This window comes from Rattus norvegicus, chromosome 1 (genome assembly GCF_036323735.1).
Source record: "Rattus norvegicus strain BN/NHsdMcwi chromosome 1, GRCr8, whole genome shotgun sequence".
In the NCBI taxonomy this organism is placed as follows: Eukaryota; Metazoa; Chordata; class Mammalia; order Rodentia; family Muridae; genus Rattus; species Rattus norvegicus.
In genome coordinates this window covers 232,381,875-232,407,830 of record NC_086019.1, presented here as the reverse complement: position 1 = coordinate 232,407,830, position 25,956 = coordinate 232,381,875, and the positions used below count along the sequence as shown (strand labels likewise).

The window sequence follows — 25,956 nt, the reverse complement described above, 5'->3', positions numbered from 1 at the left end:
CCATGGCTAATTCAAGTTGTTCCAGATTTAACGTTAACTACATCAGAAGAAATCACTGGTCCATAGCCAAAGGTTTACCTGAGTCCTGTGGATTTACTTGAGAATGAGAGCATTCTGGGGATTAGATGGAAATTAAAAATCTAGTAGTATCCATAGTTGGCCACGTTGGCTCCTGCCTGTAATCCCAACACTCAGGAGGTGGATGCAAGAGACTCCGGGTCCAGCCTTGGCTACATTCTGAGACTGAGCCAATCTGAGGTGCATGAGACCCTGGCTCAAAGGGGGGTGGGGCGGGAGGTGTTATTAATCCAAACAAGTTCTAAATTTACCTAAACCTGAAAAAGTCCGCCTTATTGCCCAATATATGGTAGCATTAAACAACATTTCTCTGCGGGTGTGGTGTTGCACTGTTGCTGGGTGGGGAGGCAACTCTGGAATCCGGTGTACAAAGGAGCTCCTGCTGGTCTCCAAGGTGAGCCTCTCTGTGACCTGTTCTGTCTCACCAGGCTTGTCTAGGCATCCACTCACACGGCAGACCAGCTCCCCTTCCAATCTCAGGCATGTCGGCTCCTACCTATAATCCCAACTCTCAGAGGTGGATGCAAGAGGCTTAGGGGTTCGAGTCTAGCCTAGGCTACACACTGCTATCCAAGGAATAGCAGTGGGACAATTTTTCCCAGAACCCGAGGCCAAGTTCCCTATTTTGTCTTCCCTTCCTTGTGTGTGTTTAGTAAGTCACGTGCCAGATGGTGTCTCCTCTGCCACTGTTTTCTGCCTTTGGACATCAAAAGGAGTAAGTAAAATATGTCAGAGACCTAATGTGCTATGCTGACCTAGCCTGTATCCAGAGGCTGGTTTTAAAACTGTACCAATGCAAAGATAAGCCAGAGAACTGAAGAGACGAACAGCCAAGTTAACCGTTTGCCTAGAGCAGAGCTTCTTAAATATACTTTCTTTCGCAGCAACTTTTGCCTAAGGATATAAAACTACTGAACAGGTTAGCAAATCATCACTGATAATAAATCAGAAAGAAATTTAACTTTAGAGCAATTCTTTGGTATACATGGACTATCTTTATTATTTATTAAAGACAGGGGCAAATTTGCATGCCAATAAGATAGATGTGGTTGTTTGCTGTTAGATCAAGAATTAGATCTTGGCTGAGAATATTTGAGACCTCGGGGCTAAGAGCATCATTTTTCAGAGTTTACTGATACCTTGATTTTTTGCTCTGCAAAAAGTACAGAACAAAACAGCAGAAGTGTGGTCTAAAAGTTCATAGAAAAAACAGCCGGGGACATGACTGGGAACAGGGTAGCCTTAGCCCTGAGCTAGCGAACACACTGTAGTTAGTAGCTCCTAGTAAACCCAATTCCAAAACCCAGTGCCATCCAGGGGTGCCCCCAGCTTCCCCCAACAGCAACTTCCCCACTCAGGCTCGTGTGAAAAGAAGGAGAAAGAGAGAAAAAAAAAAAAAAACTCTTTCAAGCATGATGTTTTAAATGGCTTTCCCGCCTTAAAAACAAAAAAACAAGTCTTGATGCAACTGAACTCCCTAAAGGGCTGCTAATACTGCCACCTAGTGGACAATGGCAGAGACAATAGAAAGACCCAGACCCAGAGAATATCTCTAAAGCAACTCCCAGATAAGCGCCTTTGTCTCCATCTCCTTTGAGGCATTACATGCAGAACATTGAGGAGAGAGAACAGCAGAAAGCCGTCGGAATGTGGACTGCTGCATGTAAGAATTAATCAAACTTCAGACATGAGCACAGTGGGGTGCACAAATTCTATTTTCCCATAAAGCACAGTCCTCACAGAGTGTGCATGGCCCCACGTGTGGTAACTTCCTGTGGTTTTCTTGAGTTGGTGCCCATTTAACCTCAAGGGCCCTGCTCACTGAGCATCAGGTCCCAAGGCCATGTTTCCCTTGGCTGTGGGGCGAGCAGTGAGCAGAGTCTGTTCCAGCATGTCCCCAAGTCCTTACACAATACGAGCTGTCCCACCTCCTCACTTCCTCTCCCTGCTGTCCCAGTTCTTCATCTCCTGATTCCATGGTTTATTTTAGCTCTTCTAAGCTGCCATGACATTTTCTCAAGTCAAGATTGATGTGTACCAGGAAAAGCCACCAGGAATGCTTGTGTATATATTGTCTTCTCACTGGGGTCCTGATGGTGCAAACACAGCATCAGACAATGGGAATTCATGACCTTTGGGGTCTCTTCAAGCTCATACACTCTCCATTAGACCCGCTGATACACAAACCAGACCCGTGATTAGTGTCCTCATCAAAGTGATGACCCACTTCTACTCATCCCAGAAATGGCTCCCCTGGCATGACTGCCTTTAATTCCTGCAGCTCGTTCAGCTGACAGGGCCGTCTTTACTTATCACCCTACAGATCCATTCTGCAACAGGTACCCATGTGTTCCCATGTATCAAGTACTGGTATGAAAGGTTTCTGTTTTGCTATAAAGACGTATCTACAGGCACAGAGTAAATGATTACAGAAGCAGGCACGAAGATGACAACGTTGAAACTCCTGAGATACGCCTTCGAAACACCCAGGCTGGCACGGGCTGGCTTTTCACCACCTCTGTGTGTATAACCACTGAGCTGCCTGCAACCTGTGTTTAGGTAATGACTGACACCCAGGGGGAGTCCATCATCTAAGTCCTTAGCACTAGTAGTGAGATACTATAAACTACACAGGTCTCAAAAATGACCTTCTTGGGGCTGGGGATTTAGCTCAGTGGTAGAGCGCTTACCTAGGAAGCGCAAGGCCCTGGGTTCGGTCCCCAGCTCCGAAAAAAAGAACCAAAAAAAAAAAAAAAAACAAAAACAAAAAAAACAAAAAAAACAAAAAACCTTCTTAATCCTACACACCCAGGAACCACAACCCTTGGTTCTGTTTGTTTTCTTCAGAACCATCTGAAGCATAAAATAGGATTCGTATCAGCAAAGGACGGGATAGGAGATGTGGGTGGGTGGAGAGAGCAGGTATTCGGGATAGCAGGTGCGTTCCTTACACAAATGGAAGCTGCTTTTTCTTTCAGAACATTGTGTTTTATGGACTTAGGCATGCACAGGTCACGTGATCCTGGAGCTGACTAGAACTGAGACATTCCTAGGAAGAAGATGAATGATCAAAAACCCTGGGAAAATGAGAACAGTGTCATCCGAAGGCCGGGGCATCAGCCTCCAAGCTTCTGACGTAGTCCTGTACAAGATAGCCTGCTGTATCCAAAAGTGACAGAAAACCTAGCTTGTCCAGAATTGGCCTCCATGCAGGGAACACAAATCAAGACACCCGGGTGTGGGGTTGGGGATTTAGCTCAGCGGTAGAGCGCTTGCCTAGCGAGCGCAAGGCCCTGGGTTCGGACCCCAGCTCCGAAAAAAAGAAAAAAGAAAAAAAAAAAAAAAGACACCCGGGTGTTTGGTGAGGACACATCAGAAAGTGTGACAGACAGAGGGTCTTGTGATTTTCATTCCCATTTAACCATCAGTTGAAGCCTCTACTTCTTACTTGTGTTCTGGATGGAATCCAGAGTCTAGAGGGAAACAGAGTCCAGCTGTGCAATTTTAGAAATTAGGAACTAAGGCAGAGAGAGAGAGAAAGAGAGAGAGAGAAGAATTTGGCTCAGAGAGCTGGGCTTGGTTCAGTGTTGGTGTCTGCAATGTAGTAAAATTCCTTGGTCTGCTGTTTTTAGAAAGTTGTGATCTAGGCCAACTGCTAGCCGACAGAACTTTGGGGGTCAGTAAAAGACCAAATCCCCAATGTTCATGTCTGGCCACCTTCTCTCAGAACATGGGGACAGAGACAAGCTGGCACTCAGAATGACTTTTACCTATTGTCAGTCGGGCCTGAAGAGTAGAGGAAGAGAGCCTGGGACAGGGTTTGAAACAATCCAACAAGACAACGTGAGAACACCATCACTACCTTCCTTGGGCTCTGAAAAGGCATCAGCTCTGCCAACAGCAGCACTACACACTAGTCTCTCTCGCTCACGGCGGTTCCCAGATAGACAGCAAGCCTGTGAAGACAAATCTCAAAGACAGCCAGTTCACAACCATGAAGACAGACAAAACCACCCTCCTCTCGTTTGATGAGCCATCCATCCCTCCAGAGCCACCAAAAGGCCATTCTTCTCGGATCCATAAGGAACTTCAGTGACGTTTGGCCCAGGAAATGCCGGGGCTGCTGCCTGCAGCCATGGCTCACAGGGTAAGGATACCAAACAGGAGCCTGCCCTTCGCCATTCAGCTGATACTACGCCAACAGTGGACACCACTAGAGCTTGCTGGGAGACAGAACTGCATTCCATTAAAGGGGACATCATAGGGGCTGGAGAGATGGCTCAGCGGTTAAGAGCACCAACTGCTCTTCCAGAGGTCCTGAGTTCAAGTCCCAGCAACCACATGGTGGCTCACAACCATCTGTAATGGAATCCAATGCTCTCTTCTGTGTCTGAAGACAGCGACAGTGTACTCACATAAAAGAATAAATAAATCATGTATATATAAATATAAAAAAGAGGCGGTCACACACAGCTAACCCTGTACTTTGTCTAACTGCACAGTACATTACCATCATTTCTACCCGAGCCTGTTCCCTTCAGAGCCCTCTTTCTCATTCTACGTATCACTGGCTTAAGGCCATATTTTTCATGTGCCGTGGTTCACTTTGCAGAGTGGGGCTAAGGTCAGGTAGACGACATCTATTCTTTTTTTTTTTTTTTAACCTCATAGATATCTAAGTTGTTCCACTTTGTAAAGATAATTGTATTTACTTTTATAGTTTAAAGAATTTTGATGAATAGAAAGTGTTCAAAAAGATTAAAACACATCCTCAAGATACAGTTATGTTTATGAAATCAATGCCTACGGCATTCAGTGGTATCTAATGTGGCAAAAGGCTAAGCACGGTCTACACTTTTATCATTACCACAGCCTACATATTTTTTTTTTCTTTTCTTTTTTTCGGAGCTGGGGACCAAACCCAGGGCCTTGTGCTTGCTAGGCAAGCGCCCTACCACTGAGCTAAATCCCCAACCCCCACAGCCTACATATTATGATATGTTAATGCAACTGAATGTCGCTCATCATAGCTGTAAAGGGTCCAGAAATAAACGGAAAACCCAGCACCTCAAGAAAATCCCACGTCCCAGATAAAAATGATACCACATCAAAATGCATGCTAAATATATAAACTAGAATGCTTGGAAAATTTATAAGGTCATTGGAAAACACGTTGCTTTCTTTAACAAATAAACATGAATGACCCTGGGCCAGTGGCCTGTGGAAAGCTCATTCTGCTGCAGTTCCAAACTAAGCTATTGATCAGGCTAGCTCACCTTTGCTCAGAGTTGACTCCACTAGAATTTACAGGCTCGAGTTGTAATGGAAAAACCCGCTAAAGGAGATGAGAGAGAGGTACCCATGGATTAAAAGGCAAAGTGTATGTGAGAGGATCAATGGCTGCCGGGTGCATTTACAACGGTTCTGTGGTACCTGCCAATGAATCCCCCAAGAACTCACAAACAAATCCATTCAACGTAGAGGCCGTGAGCTTACGGATGCTTTCCCAATTAAAATGCTGTAGCGCCACCGCAAAACCGATGGCGCGATTAGAGGTTTAATAACAAGCTCCGCTCTACTAGTTGAAGGAAACCGACACTTTTTTTTTTCTTTTTCTCCCTCCCCTTATCTTTCCCAAGGGTCAGCAGTCAAGTTTTCTTCCCTTTGCTTCTCAGCACATGGGGATTTTCGATGTTCTTCCAGGAGCTCCAGCCCCAATGGGCAGCCAGGAACGGGAGTAGGAGGCCAGCGGTGACCCGCGCTGAGAGGACCCGTGAGTACATGCCTGTGTGCTATTTCCCATGCTTCCATCCAAGAACAGGCTGTACGGAGGCGATGCGTATGAATGAATGCATCCATTATGCCCGTCGCCCTTGCCTATCCCACTCAAGGCCTGACACTGGCTTAGGTCACCACCCTTGGATACAATCTGTGCCATCAGCCGGGGTGGAGGCTGATAGACTATGAGTACTTGGCTTCGTCTGGGTAGCTTCTCAGGTGTGGTTCCTCAGGCACACCCTAATAACTGACAACGTCTTCTCTTTAAGAGCAAGTTTTGGGCTCTGCTTATTCCGTTGACTCGGTGAGAGACTGGGGACCATATCTTGCTGACTGATGGCGGCTGCACTGTGTCTGCATAAGAGGCTGAATTTCACCGTGGAGCTAGCCCAGCCCTCTAAACTTCAACCACTTGAAAGGTCTCCATCAAAACACTTTCTGGTACACTCTTCCTCTTACATGGTCTGAAACAACGGCATTGTCCCACAATGACACTGGCCAAGAGGGATCAAAGGGGTTTGTTGCTGTTGCCCAGACACCTGTTCTTCCTTTGTGTCCCAGGCTGGTCTTGGACTCACTGGCTAGCGTGGGCTGGCCTCTAATTCATGATTCTTCTGCTCCTTCATCTCAAGCGCTAGAATAACAGCCATGAGGTGCCACGCCCAACTCCAACAGAATGCTTTTAAAACCTTCTAGGCCTTTAAGAGTATACACAAACACTGGCCGGGCTGGGGGAATGGCTCAGTGGTGAGGAGCACTGGTTGCTTCTCTAGATGACCTGGGTTCAGTTCCCGGCACCCACCTGGCAGCTCACAACTATCTGTAACAGTTCTAGGGGATCTATTCCACCAGGCTCACACATGGTACACGCACATATATATGTATGCAGGTGAAAATACTCAAACACACAAACTAAAATCAATAATCTTAAAAGATAATTGGTCTATCATCAAAAACATCACATAAAGTTTCTCTGTGTGTGCACACGAGTGCATACAGTATAAGTCTCTCTCTCTCTCTCTCTCTCTCTCTCTCTCTCTCTCTCTCTCTCTGTGTGTGTGTGTGTGTGTGTGTATTGACTGGATATGTCAGTATGTCAGTGTGTATGTGTGGAAGCCAGAGATAGATATGGGGTGTCTTTCATTTCTGCTGCCTACCTTGTCATGTCAGACAGTGTCTCTCTCACACAGTTTAGAGTTTATGGATTGCTAGACCAGCTGGCCAGTGAGTTCTCAGAGCTTTGATTATCTACAGTTCCACCCTGGCCAAATATGCACAACCATGTCTGGCTTTGGCTTCTTTTTTTTAAACATGGGCTATAGATTGGGGCTCGGGTCCTCATGCTTGTTCAACAGACACTACACCAACTCCCCGGTTCCACAGAACGTCATACTTGCTAGAATTTTGAAAGTTTTACCCTACCCTACTTCTAAGATTGGATAATTACAGAGAAATTTCCATACGAAAAGCCTCCAGTATCATGCTTCAGATAGCCAAGGGTGATAGGCACAGGAGGAGGAAGGTTTTGTTGTTTTGTTCATTTGTTTTGTAGGGTGCTTCTAGATCAGCGGTTCTCAACCTGTGGGTTGTGACCCCTTTGGAGATCAAATGACCCTTTCATAGGCGTGGCATATTAGATATCCTGTATATTAAATATTTACAATTCATAACATTAGTAAAATTATAGCTTTGAAGTAGCAACAAAGGTAATTTTACGGCTGGAGGTCACCGCAAAAGAACTAACTGTATTGAAGGGCCACAGCATTAGGAAGGCCGAGAACCACTGCTCTAGATCAACGGAACTTCACACATCCCCCTTGCTGTCTCCTAGCGACCATCTTTGTCCACTGCTCTATAACCTCTCCTTCACCACAGTAACTTCAGACCTCACAGATCTGAGAGAAAATCTTCCTGGAACTCCACCTCTGGGCTGGGTGAGCCGACAGTCCGGCTCTCCTAGCTTGGGGCAAAGCACACGGCTTATGCATGCAGGCGGTGTTGGGTCAGTGTGGGAAGCAAGAGTCTACACGAGAGTCAACAAGCCCAGGACAGGAGAGGACCAGCTGAGTCCGTTCAGAAGTGGCTGAGGACAGACAAAGGTAATCTCAAGGCCGTCCTAAGTCACCCAATGGCATGCAAAGAAACTGGTGTGTGTGTGTGTGTGTGTGTGTGTGTGTGTGTGTGTGTGCACATGCATGCATGTGGAGCTCATTACACTAAGATTGTATATTAAAGGATTACCCACAAAACCTCATAAAATGTGAAGTTGAGTGCCAGCCATTTTCCCTGGACATAAAACACTTAGAGATCTGAGCACGCTAACTTACTCAGCCCCTCCCGGCTTTTACATTAGCTATACCAGCACCATCTCATCCAGACCTTAGCAGACACAACCTCCCTGAGAACAGGGTGGAGGTTGGTATTCTCCCTCCCAGCCTCTTTCTCTTTCCTCTCCCCCTCCCACCTCTGTCTGCTGTCTCCACAGAAGGACAGCATCAGGCACCCAGAAAAGACCTTAATCCAGATCTGATGAGAAGATGATGACCAAGCATTAAGGCACTTGCTACCTCGACTCTTACTAGCCGCAACTGATGTACGAGAGTACTAGCTTATTCCATTAAACCCACATCGTTAAAACTCGTGTGTAGCGTAGATTTAAGCTCAGCTATGTTAATATTAATTCTATATAGTTAGCTGAAAGATAAAGTGAAAACCAAGTCTAGCTACTCTCTACTTAAAGGACTCAGAGCACAGGACCGTGTGTCCGCATGAGCCCAGAGTTCCCCTCCACCATGGCACATGTAGCTCCCCCAAGTCACTCTCCCTCCCACACTTGTCACTGCCCATCCAAAGAGAAGAGTTCTCTCTAGACAACTGCTCCCTTACACATTTTCATGCCATTCTAGACATAGTGGCTTTCTGGACTAGGGTCCACAGTCCAAAGGAAAGGGAAAGGGACTCTTCTCTACCTCATTTTTCTCCTAATCCTCTTTCCTCCAGCACCACTAGCATATAGTTGTTTTTTTTTAAACATCCTGATTATGATGCTTTTCAAAAAAATTTTAAGTTTTTGTTCTTGTCTATGTGGGTTTGAACATGAGTGCAGTATCCACAGGGGCCACAAGAGGGCATCTATCCCTCTGGAACTGGCTTTATAGGCAGTTGTGACTTGGGTGATGTAAGTGCTGGGGACACTCCAGAAGTGTTCTTGACAGCTTAGCCGTCTCTCCAGGCCCTGTGCTGCTGCTTTTGAACCCGAGATTTTACCATGGTGTGTTTTATGCTGGTTCTCATCAGCTGGTGGGCTGAGAAGGGCTTGGTGGGCTGAGGAGAAGGGCTTGTGGGATCGGGACGTGCATCCAATGTTCTCTTCCTCCTCGCTCAGAATTCAATTAAGCATCCCTCACAGAATCCGTCTATAGAAACAATGTCAAGGGGAAATCGAGTGCTCAGCAAACAGAAAAGCCTCTAATGAAATGCCTTATTTTATTGATTGATTGATTTTCAGTATATATATATATATATATAATGTGCCTGGTGTTGAAGGGGGCCAGAAGAGGGTGTTAGATCCCCAGAATTGGAATTACAGAGAGTCGTAAGCCACAATTTATATGCCGGGAACTGAATGTGGATCCTCTGCGAGAGCAGAAGGGTTTTTAAGAACCAGGCCATCTCTCCGGCCTCTGAAATCTTTCTCGACCCGACATTTTATTATATACATATAGCGCCTATGCTTCCCAGAACGTGGAACGCTCAGTTACACAGCAGGATGTTTCTTGACGAAATCTGTTAGACCCTTCAGCAGCTGGACCTTGTGTATGCCAATCACAGACCTTGGGTGTGACATTCAGTCCTCCCACATTTGCCCTCCTTCTGGCTACTTGTTCTTCGTGATCAGGAAGAACCGAGCTACTGGCTGCGAAGCCTTCCCTGATTTTCTTGTTCCTCCCATCACCTGCAGTATTTCTTCTTCATGTCACCCCACTGCACAGATGGCCACGCATGGCTCACACACGGTGCGCGCTCACAGACCGGCATGGGAAGATGATCCCTCTACCCGCTGTTAAGTATCTAGGACGGGGATCTAGGAGTGGATAGAGGATCCACCACCAGCACAGAGCCCAGCACACCGATGCAACAGAACCTTCTGTGGCTGACGATGACCTCTATGTGACTTCTGTCCACTTTCAGAGGCACTTAGACAGGACAGGGCTGGGTTAAAGAAAACACACACAAGAGGACAATGGACTTGGTTGGTTTTAAATTTCCTGATGCACATTTACACTCCAATTTTGTGTTATATGAACTCGACATTGATCAGCATGAGATATCATGAGATAACACATAGCACACAGCTGAAGTTCTCCTGTATTTACCAGAGTCAGGGTCATTCTGGTGCCTCAGACATGGGCCTGGCACACTAACAGCCATCCCATTCACTTTAAAGTAGTACTGTCTGCTGTCTTCTATCCCGAGTCTCCAAAAAACAAAACAAAACAAAAACAAAAACCAGACCCAAGGACACACTCTTCACTATTCCACTCCTGGCCTCAAACTGGAACAAATCATAATAAAAAGCTGTATTAACTCTGAGCTCTGAACTTCCCAGCGTTGAGACAAGGGATCGAGTGAGAAGAATGTTAGGCCAAACCTTGGGACACCGAATACACTGACATGGAAGGATACGAAAGGGAAGAGGGGTGCAGGGGAGAATGGTTCCTCCTGTCTCTCCATGCCCATTATCGAAAAGCAGAATCTCTCTCTCTCTCTCTCTTTCTCTCTCTCTCTCTCTCTCTCTCTCTCTCTCTCTCTCTCTCTCTCTCACACACACACACACACACACACACACACACACAGAGAAATCCTTTTTAAGGATGTACTTTACCCCAGTTAGGCTGTCTCCAGTGTATGCTAATTCCCCAAGAGTGTAAGGGGCATCTCAAGGAAGGATTGTCTACAGTGGCTCAGTCACATGTCTGTGGAAGATTGTCTTAATTTTTGCAGGAAAATCCAGTCCAGTGTGGGCAGCATCATTCCTTACAAAGAAAGTCCTGCACTGTGTTAAGAGTACAAGCAAGTATACATGCATTCAGTCCTCCCACCCTTGACTATGGTGATGGCGTGACTAGCGATTAGAAGTTCTTGCCTAGACTTCTCCACAATGGTGGACTGTAACCTTGAATTGCTCACTGAAACAAGTCCCTTTTGCCCTGGGTTTCTTTCTTTTCAGCACATGACATCACAGGAACAGAAATGAATCTAAGAGCACACTGAATTAATAAACCCAAGCTTTAACTTCAGAGCAAGCAAGCAAGCCAATGGCCAACCTAAAAGGATGGGTACTCACAGAACTTGCCAACAAACAACAGATCTTTTGGCATAAGATCCGAAGCTCTTGAAGAGTGACTGCCAGAAATGGGTGGAGGGATCATAAAGGAGCGTTGAGAGTGGGGTGGGGCGAGGGAAGGGCTAAGGAGAGAAAGGCATAGAATCAGGTATGTGCCGCAGCTGCTCTCTCACCTAACCAGTGAGCTGCAGCACAAAGCATTAAAACCACTGTGTTTACATAGCTGAGCCACATGCCCTCCTCAACATTGCTACATGTGTCGCCACACTGTACGGGAATAAAAAGACTAAGAAATAATGCTCTCCTCCTTTCTCTCATACTTAATTACTCAGCGGGATGGTCCTGGGTAGCATCGACGACCAGGAGCGATTGGGTACTTTATTTTTAAAGAGGGTGGGGTTTCTTAACGCCCATCAAAGAGCAGAGCACATTACAGTGAAGTAAGATTCAGTCTTACAAAGTTATCAGACCCTCATGTTACAACCTGGATGAAACTTAAGGACGCCAAGCTAAACAGTAAAATAAGGACAGCATTAAAGGGTGAGTAGTACAGGATTGAGCCTACAGGGGTCCTGGAAGTAGCCAGACACAAAAGGAAAATGGCTGCCGGAGGAAGCAGGAAAGGAGTGGTTTGATGAGTTCTTGTCACGGATGATGAAAAAGAATTCTGAGATTGTTTGCACAACATTGTAAACGCTTAGCGTCACGAAACTATAAACTGAAAAGGGCCTAAAAGGGTTACACACATTTTAACAAGTAACTCTTGACAGTGTGTGCGTGCGTGTGTGTGTGTGTGTGTGTGTGTGTGTGTGTGTGTGAGAGAGAGAGAGAGAGAGAGAGAGAGAGAGAGAGAGAGAGAGAGAGAAGTTCTGGAGACAGAAAGCCAGGGCCTCTTGCACCCCTAACCTGAAAAGTTTCCAAAATAAGATGTGAACTTTTTCTGGCCTCAGCAATTCTTTTGACCTTAGAGACAGTCAAGGAGTTACAAACTGACAGAGCACATGATTGCTAAGTGTTGCACTGTTTGCAACAGAAAGAGACTTGGAAAAAAAATCATTAAAACATATCTCTTATAGAAGCTATCTCTGTACAATAGACAGCTCTCCCCACTGAAGGAGAGTAAGCCTAAACATACAGAGGGAAAAGAAATCATCCCAAATTTGCAGGCAGTGAAGGATCAAACAGACAGAGTGCATCATTCTGAGCGAGCCCTTAGGAAGAACTGCAACGGCATGTATGTATGTATGCAGAACGCACAGCAAATGTATCCCAGTGGTGGCTCTAAGAAATACTCTGATGGACAGTGAGGTTCCTACTCAGATCTTAAATGTAATCAATAGAAGTTATTATCATATCATTACTATGTGTAATGCTTAGACTCAAACCCAAGACCATACACATAGGGTAGGCACGTACTGAGTCACACCTCCTCACAGGAATGAACAGTCCAAAAAGGAAACCAAGAAAACAATTCAGGGATCTGAAGAGTTGGCTTGTTGGTAAGGCTGAGTTTGTTTTCTAGCATCCATGATGACTTGAAACCCCCTGTAGGCCCAGCTCTAGGGGATCACACGCACACTCACACACAGAGTAAAGCAAATGATTCTACTGGCTGTGGTGGTAACAGATACCTGCAAACTTAGTACCTGAGGTGGAGGCAGGAGAATTGGGAGTTCAAGGCCATCCCCAGCTATATAACAAGTTTGAAGTCACCCTGAGTGAGCTACCTAGACCCTGGGTCTGGAGAAGAGAGAAGAGGGAAAGGAGGGGGAGGTAAGAGAAGACAGCTAGTTCTTTTTACAAGAGTAAAATGCTTGTTGAAGGTAATGGACTTGAAGCAGATCTGTGAACTAAAGACTATGTAAAATTGTGCTATAAATTAAAGAAAACTCAAAAATAAACAGGAGGAGGCTCATGGTGGATTTCCTGGTACTTGGGAAGCTCGGGCAGGAAGATTACAAGTTCAGGGTTAGTCTGGGCTACATGGAAGACTGTCTGAGAAAAAGAAAAAAGAAAAAACATACCCACATTCACAGATTCCAAAATCTTAGTGTTTTAAGATGTCAATATACTTCCACGAGTTATCAATGTATTCAATATACTTATTACAAATAACTTCCCCAAAAGAGAAATAAAGACATGGAGCCTTCCACTCATGTGGGGCTACAAGGGGTAAGAATTCCTTCCCAGTGATACTGAACACAGTGTAGACACCCACGCTCCCTACTTATGGAAGAGTTGTAGCCATGAGACAGCACGGCCTTGACAGGGACAGCCATACAGAGCAGAGGCCCCTGAATGAGCGAAGACGGTTCTGTCAAACAAGGCTGGGAAAACATAAGTATATGAAAGGGTGGCAATCCCACAGCACATGAAAAATTAACTCCAAACAAGTTAATGATTTCAGGGTCAAAGGTAAAAGCACAAAACTCTTTAAAAAACAAAACAAAACAAAACAATAAAACAAAGTGCATCGGTTAAATATGCACGGCTTTCAGCAATGGATTCTCAGATACATGAATACCACCAAAATCCAAAATTTCTTCACAACAAAGCAATCATGGAGAAAGTAAAAGGAGAGAGAAATGCATCTAGAATATGACAGGAATCCCACAATGCAACAATCAAAAGACAAATAATCCAGCTTTAAAAACAGACAAAATAAATAAATAAATAAACAGGCAAGGACTTGAATAGACACCCCTCCAAAGGAAATATACACAAATAGTCAACAAGCACAAGGAAAAGAATCATCATTACCACAGGCTGTGTAGAAATGCAACTCCTCACTGAACCACTATTGATAGTCCCCATGGTAGTTATGATGGTTTTAAAGAATCACGAGCTGGGGGGAGGTGGGAGGGGGATGTTTGCCCGGAAACCGGGAAAGGGAATAACACTCGAAATGTATATAAGAAATACTCAAGTTAATAAAAAAAAAAAAAAAAAAAAGAAGAAGGAAGACCAAAAAAAAAAAAAAAAAAAAAAAAAAAGAATCACGAGCTGGAACGATGTGAGAGGGAAACCCCTCTATGCAAGTGAGGATGAAGGGGTTTAGTTGCTATAGAAACCACTTTTGTTAGTCTCTTTTTTTTTCTTTTCTTTTTCTTTCCGGAGCTGGGGATCGAACCCAGGGCCTTGCACTTGCTAGGCAAGCGCTCTACCACTGAGCTAAATCCCCAACCCCCTTTTGTTAGTCTCTTAAACAAGTCAATAGAATTTGTATATGACAGAGCCCACTTCTAGATACACTGACCACCGACAGGAGACACAGTGACGCACGCCCTTGAACGGCTGAGTGGTGACGGTCAGACAGAAAAGTCAAATAGATTGATGGATAACCATACATATGTAATAGTATAGGTATACCTTTGGTGCCAGAGTATATGTGTACCTTATACAATAGCGTATCATTCAGCCCCAAACAGAGCTGGTTCTTCCTGTCATCTGCCTAACTCTTGTGTGAGCATCACACTAAGGTCTCACAGCTTTTATGTGAAATACTCAGAATTAGTGACTTCACAGAGACGGAAGCAGATAAATGGCTGTCGGATGCTGGGGAGGCAGGGAACAGGAAGGGCTGCTTCTGCACCCGGGGCTCTCTTTCGTGATAGTGAAAGGCTTTGAAAAGAGAAGTGGCTGTTGTCCGAGAATTAATTTTTGTGCTATGAAAATTTTGTCTTGTTAAAAACAAAGTTTGAGAGATAGCACTTCAGTGGGGCTGGAGAGGGGGGCTCAACCAATGAGAACACTTGCTCAGGTAGCTCACCACCACCTGGAAGTCAGATCCAAGGGATTTAGCGCCCTCTTTATGCTATCCACAGGCACCCGCACACACACGTCAGACACACAGGTAAAACAAATACACAGGAATCAGATGTCATTTTACAACAAGAGATTAAGTCACCGAGTCTCTGTTGATGCTTTAACACGCAGAAGTTAGCTTTAGGACAGTGAACCAGCGTACATGAAGATCTTCTGCACCCGGCTACCACTCCGACCCACATCCCGCATGAAGGATTGTGGAGAGGAGGGGAAGAAATGCACTCCAAGTGGGGAGTCATGTAATCCTGGGTCCCACGCAGCAGGAACACGAGCTTGGAAGTTAAGTGAGTTCACTCAGTCGGGGCTGAGAGGCCGTGTTCTGGGCGTTCTTACCTGTATCTTTCCAAACATGATCCATACATGTACAATCAAAGAGGCTCCGTGTCCTTCCTCCTTTCTGGTGAGAAACGGAACTGAAGCTTCTGCTTCCAAAGTCCACCATGCATAGAACCTTGGGTAGGAGATCTGGGTCCCCCTTCACCAAGTGCTGTAGGTAAACAGTTCCCTGGTCTCTGGGTTAACGCCTCATGAGCGCCCTCTCCAGGACCACACCAGGAAAGACAGGAGGAGAAGGGTGCAGTTTATTCCTAGGGTTCTTGTCCTGCTGATTGAGGTGAGCCTGGATCTCAGACCTCCAGTCTCCCCGGGGGGGAAATGCATGCACGAACAATTATTTTCTGAGAGGTCAGGTAAATTAATTCCTAATAAATCCTTTGTCAACAGGTACCAGCCACTAGAACCTGAGACACATTTCTTAGAGTCATTTCAATGTAATTATTAAAATGTGGGACGGATAGAGTAGGGGAAGGGAGTAGAAAACTTAGAGCTCTCATTGTAAAGGCATCTTAAAAATCTCTTAAACTCCAGCTGGAGAGATGCTCAGATGGCCGCTCTTCCAGAGGTCCTGAGTTCAATTCCTGGCAACCACATGGTGGCTCAAAACCATCTGTGATGGGATCCGATGCCCTCTTCTGGTGTGTCTGAAGACAGCAACAGTGTACTCACATTCATGAAATAAATAAATCTTTAAAAAGAAAAAAATCTCTTAACTCCTTCGAGGGGCGTGGTCCGATCAATGAGAGGGGTTCAATCAAATGGCTTTCCTGAGGTGGTGGAGGAAGGGTGATTGGAACGGAGTCTGAACTGTTGAGGTTTCGTGTTCAGTTTTTAAAAACTTTGTCTCAGGCTGGAGGGATTGTTAAGAGCACTGACTGCTCTTCCAGAGGTCCTGAGTTCAATTCCCAGCAACCACATGGTGGCTCACAACCATTTGTAAAAGGATCCAATGCCCTCTTCTGATGTGCCTGAACACAGCTACAGTGTACACACATACATTAAATAAATAAATAAATAAATAAATAAATAAATAAATAAATCTTTTAAAAAATTGTCTTATTTTAAGTGCCATTAAAAATTCCTAATGCTGATGGTTGCTTGGGAAAGGAAACGAGAGGTACAGACATTTCTTCCCCTTCTAGTCTTTGCACCCCTTCATCATTTCCATCAGTGCCATGTTGGACCCAGAGTTCACAGTGTCCCTGACAGCCACCGTGAGGCGGGGGCCTAGGGAGAATGTCTCCTAGCTCTTTGAAAAGCAAGCAGCCGTTACTGCTGTGATCGCTGCACACCTTGGCCCTGATTTTCTGCGCCTGATAGTAAGGCACCGAAGAACGATGTTGTCATTCATTGTTTATCAGATACGAAGAATGAGAGATGGGGGATCTCTGAGAAATGAACCGAGCTCTTGAGTTACTATATTACGTACAATTGTAAATACATTAGCAGCAGGAGAAACTACTAATGCTATTTTTAAACATTCCGGAACCTACAGAAGCCTCAGCCAATGTTGCTGAATATTTCAGGCGGTCTACAGTTATGGATCTAAGCTCAGAGAGGGAAAAGCAAACCTCTGGGTTCTCTCCCTCACTTCATCTTTTCTTAAAACACCCCCACAAATTACAAACAATCTCAGTTAATTAACAATTTAACCGTACCTGGGGCTCTCACTTCAATCCCCGGCACACTGCCTCAGGCTTTGAAATGAAAATCCCATGTTATGGCGGAGGATTTAGAGACTGACGGAGTCAAAAAGAAACCATAACTCCTGCGTTTTTAATCATCCATCCTCCCAGTCCATGATTTACCCCACAATCCTCACTGGGAAAAAAAATGAAGAAAAGTTTTGAGGAACGAGTTATTCTCAAAGTAAATCTCCTACCAGCCTCTGTCAATCACGTTAGCCCTTCCCCCCTAACTTCCTGCCTGAAAACTACACTACTATTTAATTACTTGGCCACTTCCCATTTGCAGAAAAACATAAAGAGCCAAAACATGGAGATGAGGTCCTAGCCGTAAATTGTCCCCTTACGCAATGAAACTTGCTTTCTCCGGTGTGATGTGGTGAGCACTGTGGAAAACCCCTACAAGTGCAATTCTGCCTAAGCCCAGAGCCCCCATCACTTACAGCCAGCCCTACAGTTCTCAGGGCTGAGGGCCATCCATCAGAGCCAGGCAGCATGCTCTCTAGAGCTGGTGAAGGGCACAGCCAGGAGTCAACTCTGTCCACCACCCTCACCCACCCCAAATTTCTCTTCTCTTCCCATGGGATGATAAAAGCAGAGGAAAGGGGTGAGATGCTGCCAGTGCTGGGGCATCATGTAGTGTGTGGAAGACACTAGGTTCCACCTCCCACTACCAAACTGAGGTAGATCCGTAAGAAGCACACCTATAAAAGGATTCCATGTCAGGACTGCACCCCATCTGCCATGCTGTCTCTTAGGAAATCGGACTATTCTGCCATAATCCAATGAAGACTGTAGTTACATCTCCAGGCTCGTGAACTCTGAAGAATCCACGTCTCTCCTATTCTTCCTCTGTAGCGAGACAGAAATCATTATCAGATTATGCCACATCCTGGAATGTGCCAGCACGTCTGGCCTCTGAAGGCTGCTGCTTCCAGTGGGTCGCAGAGACTAAGTGGGGTCTGGTGTTTCAAAGCCTGGGAAAGCATCCGCTGGTGACTTCTCTAGAAGGCTGCCAGCCAAGAAACAAAGGCAGCTAGTGTTATTAAAGCCACCCATTGATGTGTACAAGAAAGTGACTTTTGATGCTGTTTAGAAAGCCATAGATATGAGAGAGAAAGAGAGAGAGAGAGAGAGAGAGAGAGAGAGAGAGAGAGAGAGAGAGAGAGAGAGACTGAGACTGATAAGGCACATAAGAAACTCAGCAGGGTTACGGCAGGGGGAGATCGGGAGGTAGGATACTCATGTGTATTTTCTTTTTTAAAGACATCTTTATATTTTTATTATTTTATTTGTATGGGTATTTTGTCTGCATATATGTATACGCACCACAGAAGAGAGAATTCAATTTCCTAGGACTAGAGTTCCAGATGGCTGTGAGCCACTATGTGGATTGTGCTGGGAATTGAACCCAGGACCTTTGCATGAGCAACCGCCAAGCCAACTCTCAAACCTTCCACTTGGTTTCTGCACATGTTTTACTGAGTGTATGAACAGGCATTACTTTCACTATTAGTTTTAAAAGAGTTGAAATATGGAAGAAAATAATGACTAATATTTCCTGAACTACCAAGTCCTAATACTAGGGCTAATACCAAGCCCTAACAGGAGAGCAATTGTGTCCTACATCTAGAGCCAAGACTGGGTTAGGAAAAGGCCTTTGGATACTAGAGTGCTGAAGGTCCAATCGTATCCATGCAAGTAGACGGGAGTTCCTAAAACAAGACTGTCTAAGATGCCTGGCAAACTTAGAAGCACTGGCTATTGCCCCAAGACAGCACCACTTCCTTTCTCCTTCTTAGAAGCAGGGCCCTGAGGATGACCCTAGGATCATCTTTCCTGGCACCCAGCCAGCGCACTCACCAGGAATTTGGCTCAAATCTAGGAACAGCCTCTGAGTTTACTTTCCATACAAAGGACGACCCCACAGAGAAAAGGAAACAAACTCACTAGGAGTCCCCAAGGGCATATAGTTTGAGTTGGAGGCTATTAAAAGAATTGTATTAGCAGGGAAAATGCCAATCTCAAATAGTATTTCAAGCTAAAGTTCAAGTGGATGCATTTAAAATGTCAGGGTCATAAAACAACAATAAGAAAAATGTAAGCAAATTTCCATGCAGTCTGGTGGTTCAGATACTGTTCCGGTTCATGTCTTCTAAATGCAGTCAATGAAGTATTCGACACCCTGTTATAGACACAACCCCTACCCCACAAGACTTACAGGGAAAAGTAAATCAAAAAGTAATTGTACACTGGTAAGTGTTCCAAGGGGAAAAAAAGACAAGACTTAAGTAAGAGAATTTTGCAGGGAATGGTCAGCCCATTAGACAGGAGGATGCTCTCAGGGGAAATCTAAGCTGGAGCCTGCAAGATGTGATAAGGGCGGGGCTGGGAACACTTCTGTGCTGGGGCAGATTTCTGAGAGCTTTGCATAAACTGACCTACTTAATCTTCAGTATGCACTGCTGTGAAGATGAGGCCAGAGTCACAAGCCAGGAAGTTTGAGAAGCTAACGAACAAGAAGCCTGGAGATTCCCCAAACACCAGGATCTAGAGTCTTCATTCTACAACTGCCTCTCTGAGCACTCGGCTCCAAGAGGCGTGTGTGTGTGTGTGTGTGTGTGTGTGTGTGTGTGTGTGTGTGTGTGTGTGTGTTCCAGCATGTGTGTCTGTGTTTTTGTGTGAGTGTGTGTCTGTTTCTGTATGTATGTGTGTCTCCATGCTGTGTATATGTCTGTGTGTCTGTCTGTGTGTGTCTGTCCTTCCGTGTGTGTGTGTGTGTGTGTGTGTGTGTGTGTGTGTGTGTGTTATATACATAAACATTCCAGCCAAATGAACAAGACCCATAGAAACCCTAGAGGCAGAATGAGGTTGGCATGTTCCCTGCACCAGGAGGCAGCCAAGCGCCAGAACACAGTGTACAAGGTAACAAGAGGTGGGGATGGAGAGCAGGCACAACCAGATCATGCCCAACCTTGTAGAGCTTGATGAAGAAAATGTCAGGATGGGCTCAGGCAGGGGTGTGCCAAGAGGACCACACCTGAAAGAATTACAAGACATCAGTGCAAGGGCTACAGCATTCTTGCTTCCAAATGTTTACATGCAGTCAATAGCACTAAGCATGATTCAAGCCCCTCCCTCCCCCCAAAAAGACTAATACTTACTTCTACAGTAAGATTTTTAGGATTCTGGTAAAATAGAAACAAAAAGAGCCATTTCTCTAGCAAAATGGGCAAAGTGCCTGAATAGGAAAATCTACAAAAGAACAAACACGAATGCATAAGAAAGATTTCATACGTCCATAAATAGCTCCATGCATTTTTCTTGTGTTATTGGTTTAATTTCATGCATTTCTTTGGAGGGGTGTATGTGTAGGTATCAGGACCGTGTGGTGGTCAGACCTTGCAGGAGATGCTTCTCTTCTTCTACTTGTGGTCCTGGGAGGGTCTTGCAGCAGATGCCACCTGCTGAGCCCTATCAGTCCCCCACCCCACCGCACCCCCATTTTGTAAAGCCTTTGTTTATCTCGTGTGAGGGAGAGGGTGGTATTTGGAGGCACCATGTTGCACATGTGAATCTCAGAGGACACCTTGGGAGTCAGCTCTCTCCTTCCACCAAGTGGGTCTCAGGGATAGAACTCAAGTCCTGAGGCTTGGTGGCTGGTGCCTTTACACACTTGAGCCATCTCTCCTGTCCTCTTACTACATTTTAAATGTGGTTTTTCTCCCGTGGTAAGACAGTTATGGGAATTGAGACCTCTCACATAGTGTCAGAGGGACTATTAACTGGTTTTGCCTTCCAAATAACACAGGTTTCTTTCTTGATTTTACAGTAAGGAAACACTTAGAATGGCTTCTAACATATAGCTAATGGATGGATGTTAACAAACTCACCCAAAGGGACTTCATAAGTAAAGTGCATTTCTAAAATCAACCTCTCAATCCCCTTTTGATAACCTCAAAGTCACTTTCTCAACTGAGAAAAGTTGGGGTGTTTTTGTCTTTAAACTCTGCTTTAGCACGCATGGCCCAACACCGAGAGTCCAGTGATGTGACAGAGTTATGATCACGCTGCTTTCTTTTGTGACGCTGGAGATGAAATCCAGTGAGCGTACTTGGCAAGCACGCTACTGAGCGCTCTCCCCGGCACAGACGATGCATTCACCCAGGGTCATTTCTTTGTTCTACCTTCTCTCCAATCAATGCATATTATTCTTAATAATAGACAAACTCATACTTTTGAAATGACTACAATTTTGAAACCACCTGGGCTACAGTGAGTCTCTCTGGCAAACAAACAGGTGAACAAAAGCAAACAAACAAACAAACAGCCAAATCTTCAAGAAAAGAGGAAAAAAATTAACTCTCAGGAAATAAGACATGATAGTGGTTCACAACCTGTGGGTCACATGTTACAATTCCTAACAGTAGCAAGATCAGTTATGGAGTAGCAACTAGATAACTTTATGGTTTAGGCAAGGGGGGGGGGGTCACCATAGCATGAGGAATTGTACTAAAGGGTAGCAGCATTAGAAAGGTTGAGAACCACTGGTCTATTGAGACCGCCTTGGAGAGGGGGCGAGGTGTAGGCTGGAGAGGAACTGTGGCAATGGGAAGGAACATTCTGGAAGCATCCACTGAGTCCAACATCATCACTTCCACGAACTGCAGAGCATAGCCTGAACAAAAGATTTTCAAAGCAAACCCTAAACAGCTCTCCCTGCTTCCCCATCAGTCAAGGGTCTGTATGTCCACTGAAAAGCTATCAAAGCTGCCGCTAAGGCCAGCAGACCAGGAGCATAGCCTGACAGCCCCTTGGACACTAGCCACTATGTCACTGCACAGGCAACTAAGGAACTCGATTTCCTGATACGGAGACTGTGCCTGTCTCAGGCTGAGCATAGAAGCATCTGCATCCTTCCCCATGGCTTCAGAGGCTGGGCAAGTCTGCCTTAGCACTCTCAAGTGGAGCTATGGGGCACACTGCCAGGTCTAGCCTCCTGCACAGCAGAGCCCTCTGAGAGTTCAACTGTAGTTGATGAACAGTGCCCCTTCCTCTGACCTGAAGCCCACACCTCTTGCCCTTCAGTAACATTTACTTCCTCCCTCCTTGAGGAGCCTTGGCCTCAGATGTGGGGGTTCAACTCCAAAGTCCCGGCTAAGGGAAGTTAAGGCAGGGAGATCCCAACTTGAGGTCTGCCTGGATTACACAGGAGTTTTAAGTATCTATTCCTCATAAATGCTCCTTTTTACCTCAAAGTTCCTAAGTCTGTGTGCTTGGCTTTGAGAAAACATACTTTCTGTCTCAATGATACACTGGGGGTGTGGGGATGGGTGTTGGGGGGGATGACTCAATTGGTAAATAAGCCCTGGACCAGTGAAAGACCATGTCTCAAAAACAGGGTCGATGAGTCCTGAGATTGACAGCTGGCCTTCACATGCAAGAGTATATATGCGGGGCTGGGGATTTAGCTCAGTGGTAGAGCGCTTACCTAGGAAGTGCAAGGCCCTGGGTTCGGTCCCCAGCTCCAAAAAAAAAAAAAAAAAAAAAAAAAGAGTATATATGCATATGCATCTGAACACACACACTCACATGTACATGTACACACACACACACACACACACACACACACACACACACACTTTAAAAGTGAACTTTTAGAGTTCCCAATGCATAACAAGTGATTGAAACAGTATTACCAATCCCGCAGCTGATCATTATCTATATGTACTACAATTCTACACCAAACTGAATAAGTATATAATGATACTATGATATAATGATCGACCTTAAAAGTGGGGTATTGGGACTGAAGTGGTTTGAATAAGAATGGCCCTCATCGGCTCCTATCGCTGTTGCCTTGTTGGAGTAGGTGTGACCTTGTTGGAGGAAATGTGTCATTGGGGATGGGCCTTGAGGTTTCAGACACCCAGGCCTGGTCTTTTATGGATTAGGAAACAGCTCTCAGCTACTGCTCCAATATGCTGCCATGCTCCCCGCCATGATGATAATGGCCTGAATCTCTGAAACTCAATGCAAGCCCCCACTTAAACGCTTTCTCTTACACCAGTTACCTTGGTCATGGTGTCTCTTCACAGCAACGGACCAGTGACAAAGACAGGGATTCTGCTCCATTGATGGGGTACTTTTGCCACATGCGTGAAAACGCATGAAGCCCTGGGTCTGAGTCCCAGCGTTACATAAACTGGTTGTGACACACAACGGTCAACCTGGCACTCAGGAGGTGAAGCTAGAAGGATCTTAAGTTTAAAGTCACCCAGAAGGATGGCTCAGAAGGCAAAGGCACTTTCTGAGTAAGGCTGGCAACCTGAATACAACCCAGAGAAGCCATGTAAAGGAGGAAGGAGAGAGTCAACTCTACACATTAATTAGTCTCTGACATCTGCACATGTGCGGAGGCACACTCACACCTATACACACAATGCACAGCGTGGGCAGCCATGCACACATGCACGCATGCACTTACACACATGTGTGCACACACAGAGCCCTCAGACTATTAACACTAATACACTTGTACTACTTGTACTATTACTAATACACTAGACTATTAACACTCATCCTCCTAATAGCTTTTTTTTTTTTTTTTGGTTCTTTTTTTCGGAGCTGGGGACCGACCTAATAGCTTTTTAAAAAGAAGCTCAGGGTTATCCTAGGCTACATTGGGAATTTGAAACCTGGGATACAAGAGATCCTGACTCAAACAGCAAAGGAGGAACTCCTCTTCACTTGATCTCTATTCAGCCCCTTGGGCACTGAGGTCCTAGCCTCAGTTTCCCCATCTAAGAACTCGAGCTCTCCTCTCGATTCCCCGTCATACTTCTAATCTTCCTCCCAACTCTGCCGCCCTCTCCTGGGGAGCATCGACTTTGCTCTTCCTTTCCCGGGACATCCCCAGCCCTGGCTCTCCCCACCCAGCACTCTATGGCTTAGCTTTATGCTTGGAACATCAAGGAGGAGGATTAAGGACCCAAAGCTGTCTAGAGTATACAACAGCTCAGTCACGGACCATTCCCATGATGTGCAGTGAGCAAAACACTTGATCCTCCAAGTCAGCTTCCTCCCCTGTAAAAACCAGGTTAATAACAGCTGTTCACCTCCCTCACAGGTATTCAGTGAGGATCAAACAAGTGTGTGTGTGTGTGTGTGTGTGTGTGTGTGTGTGTGTGTGAGAGAGAGAGAGAGAGAGAGAGAGAGAGAGAGAGAGAGAGAGAGAGAGAGCTTTAGCTCATCACAGCTAATGCTAACAGTATGATCCCATCAGCAGTTTAGTTTCTACTGAGAATTACTAATTTGGTAACAATCACATTTCATTCAAAACAAGCATAGCATTTTCTAAAATTGTGTGAGCATGTACTTCTATGCACTTCTAGAAGACAGCTGTAGTAGACAACAGTCATTGAGCACATATCAGGTAAGGCACCATCCTAAAGGGCTTTACAAGGGAGGTCTTACTGTTATTTATTTACATTGTGCAGATAGGGAAACTGAGGCAGGATAGCCTCGCTGTGACTTAAACCCAGGCATCTTACTCTAGAGCCTGCTCCCTTCACTCTTGTGCACTGCCCTACAACTCCATTAGTGACAGCACAAGGGAGAGTGCAGAGGTGACAGTCTCTAAAACACAGGGTTGGCAGTAGGGTATGGGGAGGGAGGGGATATACATGTAAGAACCATTGGGACCTCTAAAAATAGACAAAGCTGTTCAAGTTGCAACCCTCAAGCGCTGGTGGGCACCATTGGTGACTTCTATATCCTGAAGCTAAGGAGCTTCACAGGCACGGCTTTCTGAAACCCAACTAGAAGACTGTCCCACCACCCCCAGGGTGGTAGCAATTCATCCTACAGAAATGACCACACATGTATTCAACAAATAACCCAATCATGAAGCTTCTGAAATGACAGAGAGAGAAGTGATGTGTACAGCCAAGAGAAAGCTAGGGCCGAGAGACTGGGTATGGAACGCAGTCGTGCAGAATGGGTGGACGAGGGATTAATTAGCAGGTTGTTGAAGTGTGTGGAGCAGCCTATGGGTGGGGTTTATTATCTCAGTGGTCCAAGTTTACAAGGTTCACAAGCTTGGACTCGTCTGTCGCTTAATTTCCCAGAGCCTCAGTTTTCTCAGAGGCAAACGATGACAGAGGTACCCATCTCATGGCATCATTCATGGCTAATAAACTGGCAGGCCGGGAAGATGGCTCTGCAGGTAAAAGTGTTCGCTGTGCAAACCCGATCACCTGAGATCAGTGCTCACAATCCACAGCGGAAGGAGAGAACCCAGTCCTGAACATTGTCCTCTGACCTTTGCATGCACGCACACACACACACACACACACAGTAATAAAGGGAAAAAGGACTAATCATTAAAGGAGCCAATCATTTAATGCCTGCAAAAAAGGGGTGGTACGGAGCCTGGCAATAGGGTGGGAATGTGGTAAATGTCAATCATCTCCAGACCAATCTAGTAACTGAACCACACACACTGCACAAGCTGGGAAAATAACTCAGTGAGATGCTAGCATCTCTGGAAGAGAGATAATAATTTTTCTCTTAAATTCCCTGTATTTTTACTTTTGTCATTTGAATTAAGCCAGCAATATATTAATATTTAAACATTTCCATTTATTTCTTAATAATACTCCTCTTGACCTAATAAATTCTTTCCAGTATAAGCCAGTCTATGCATACTGTGTTTATGGAAATGGAGTATTTTATTGATTGAATCTGAGGAATAGTACATTTCCCCTCCATTCTTCAGCGTCAAGTAGAGAGCTCGTATTTCATCCTATAAAAATATTTTCTGCACTCTTATACATTTCCAGATTAAGAGAGACCTGAATGGAATATTAGAACATAAAAAACAAACAAACAAACAAACAAACAAAA

At 45.2% G+C, this 25,956-nt stretch overlaps 1 protein-coding gene and 1 long non-coding RNA gene across 5 annotated transcripts in view; one reads left to right on the top strand and one right to left on the bottom strand.

The window, feature by feature from the left end:
- Kank1 (KN motif and ankyrin repeat domains 1) overlaps positions 1–25,956 on the bottom strand; it is a 119,115-nt gene that overhangs the window by 93,004 nt on the left and 155 nt on the right. The window lies entirely within an intron of this gene.
- On the top strand, positions 528–25,956 carry LOC102554752 (uncharacterized). 4 transcript variants are annotated; one of them, XR_005499605.2, is made up of 5 exons: positions 528–793; positions 5,718–5,851; positions 6,126–6,275; positions 7,732–7,955; positions 8,342–8,493. It is a non-coding gene; the product is annotated as an uncharacterized LOC102554752 (long non-coding RNA). The 4 variants fall into 4 exon arrangements; XR_005499604.2 differs by having other exon boundaries at positions 6,126–6,297; XR_010061233.1 differs by having other exon boundaries at positions 6,126–7,955; positions 8,342–25,956.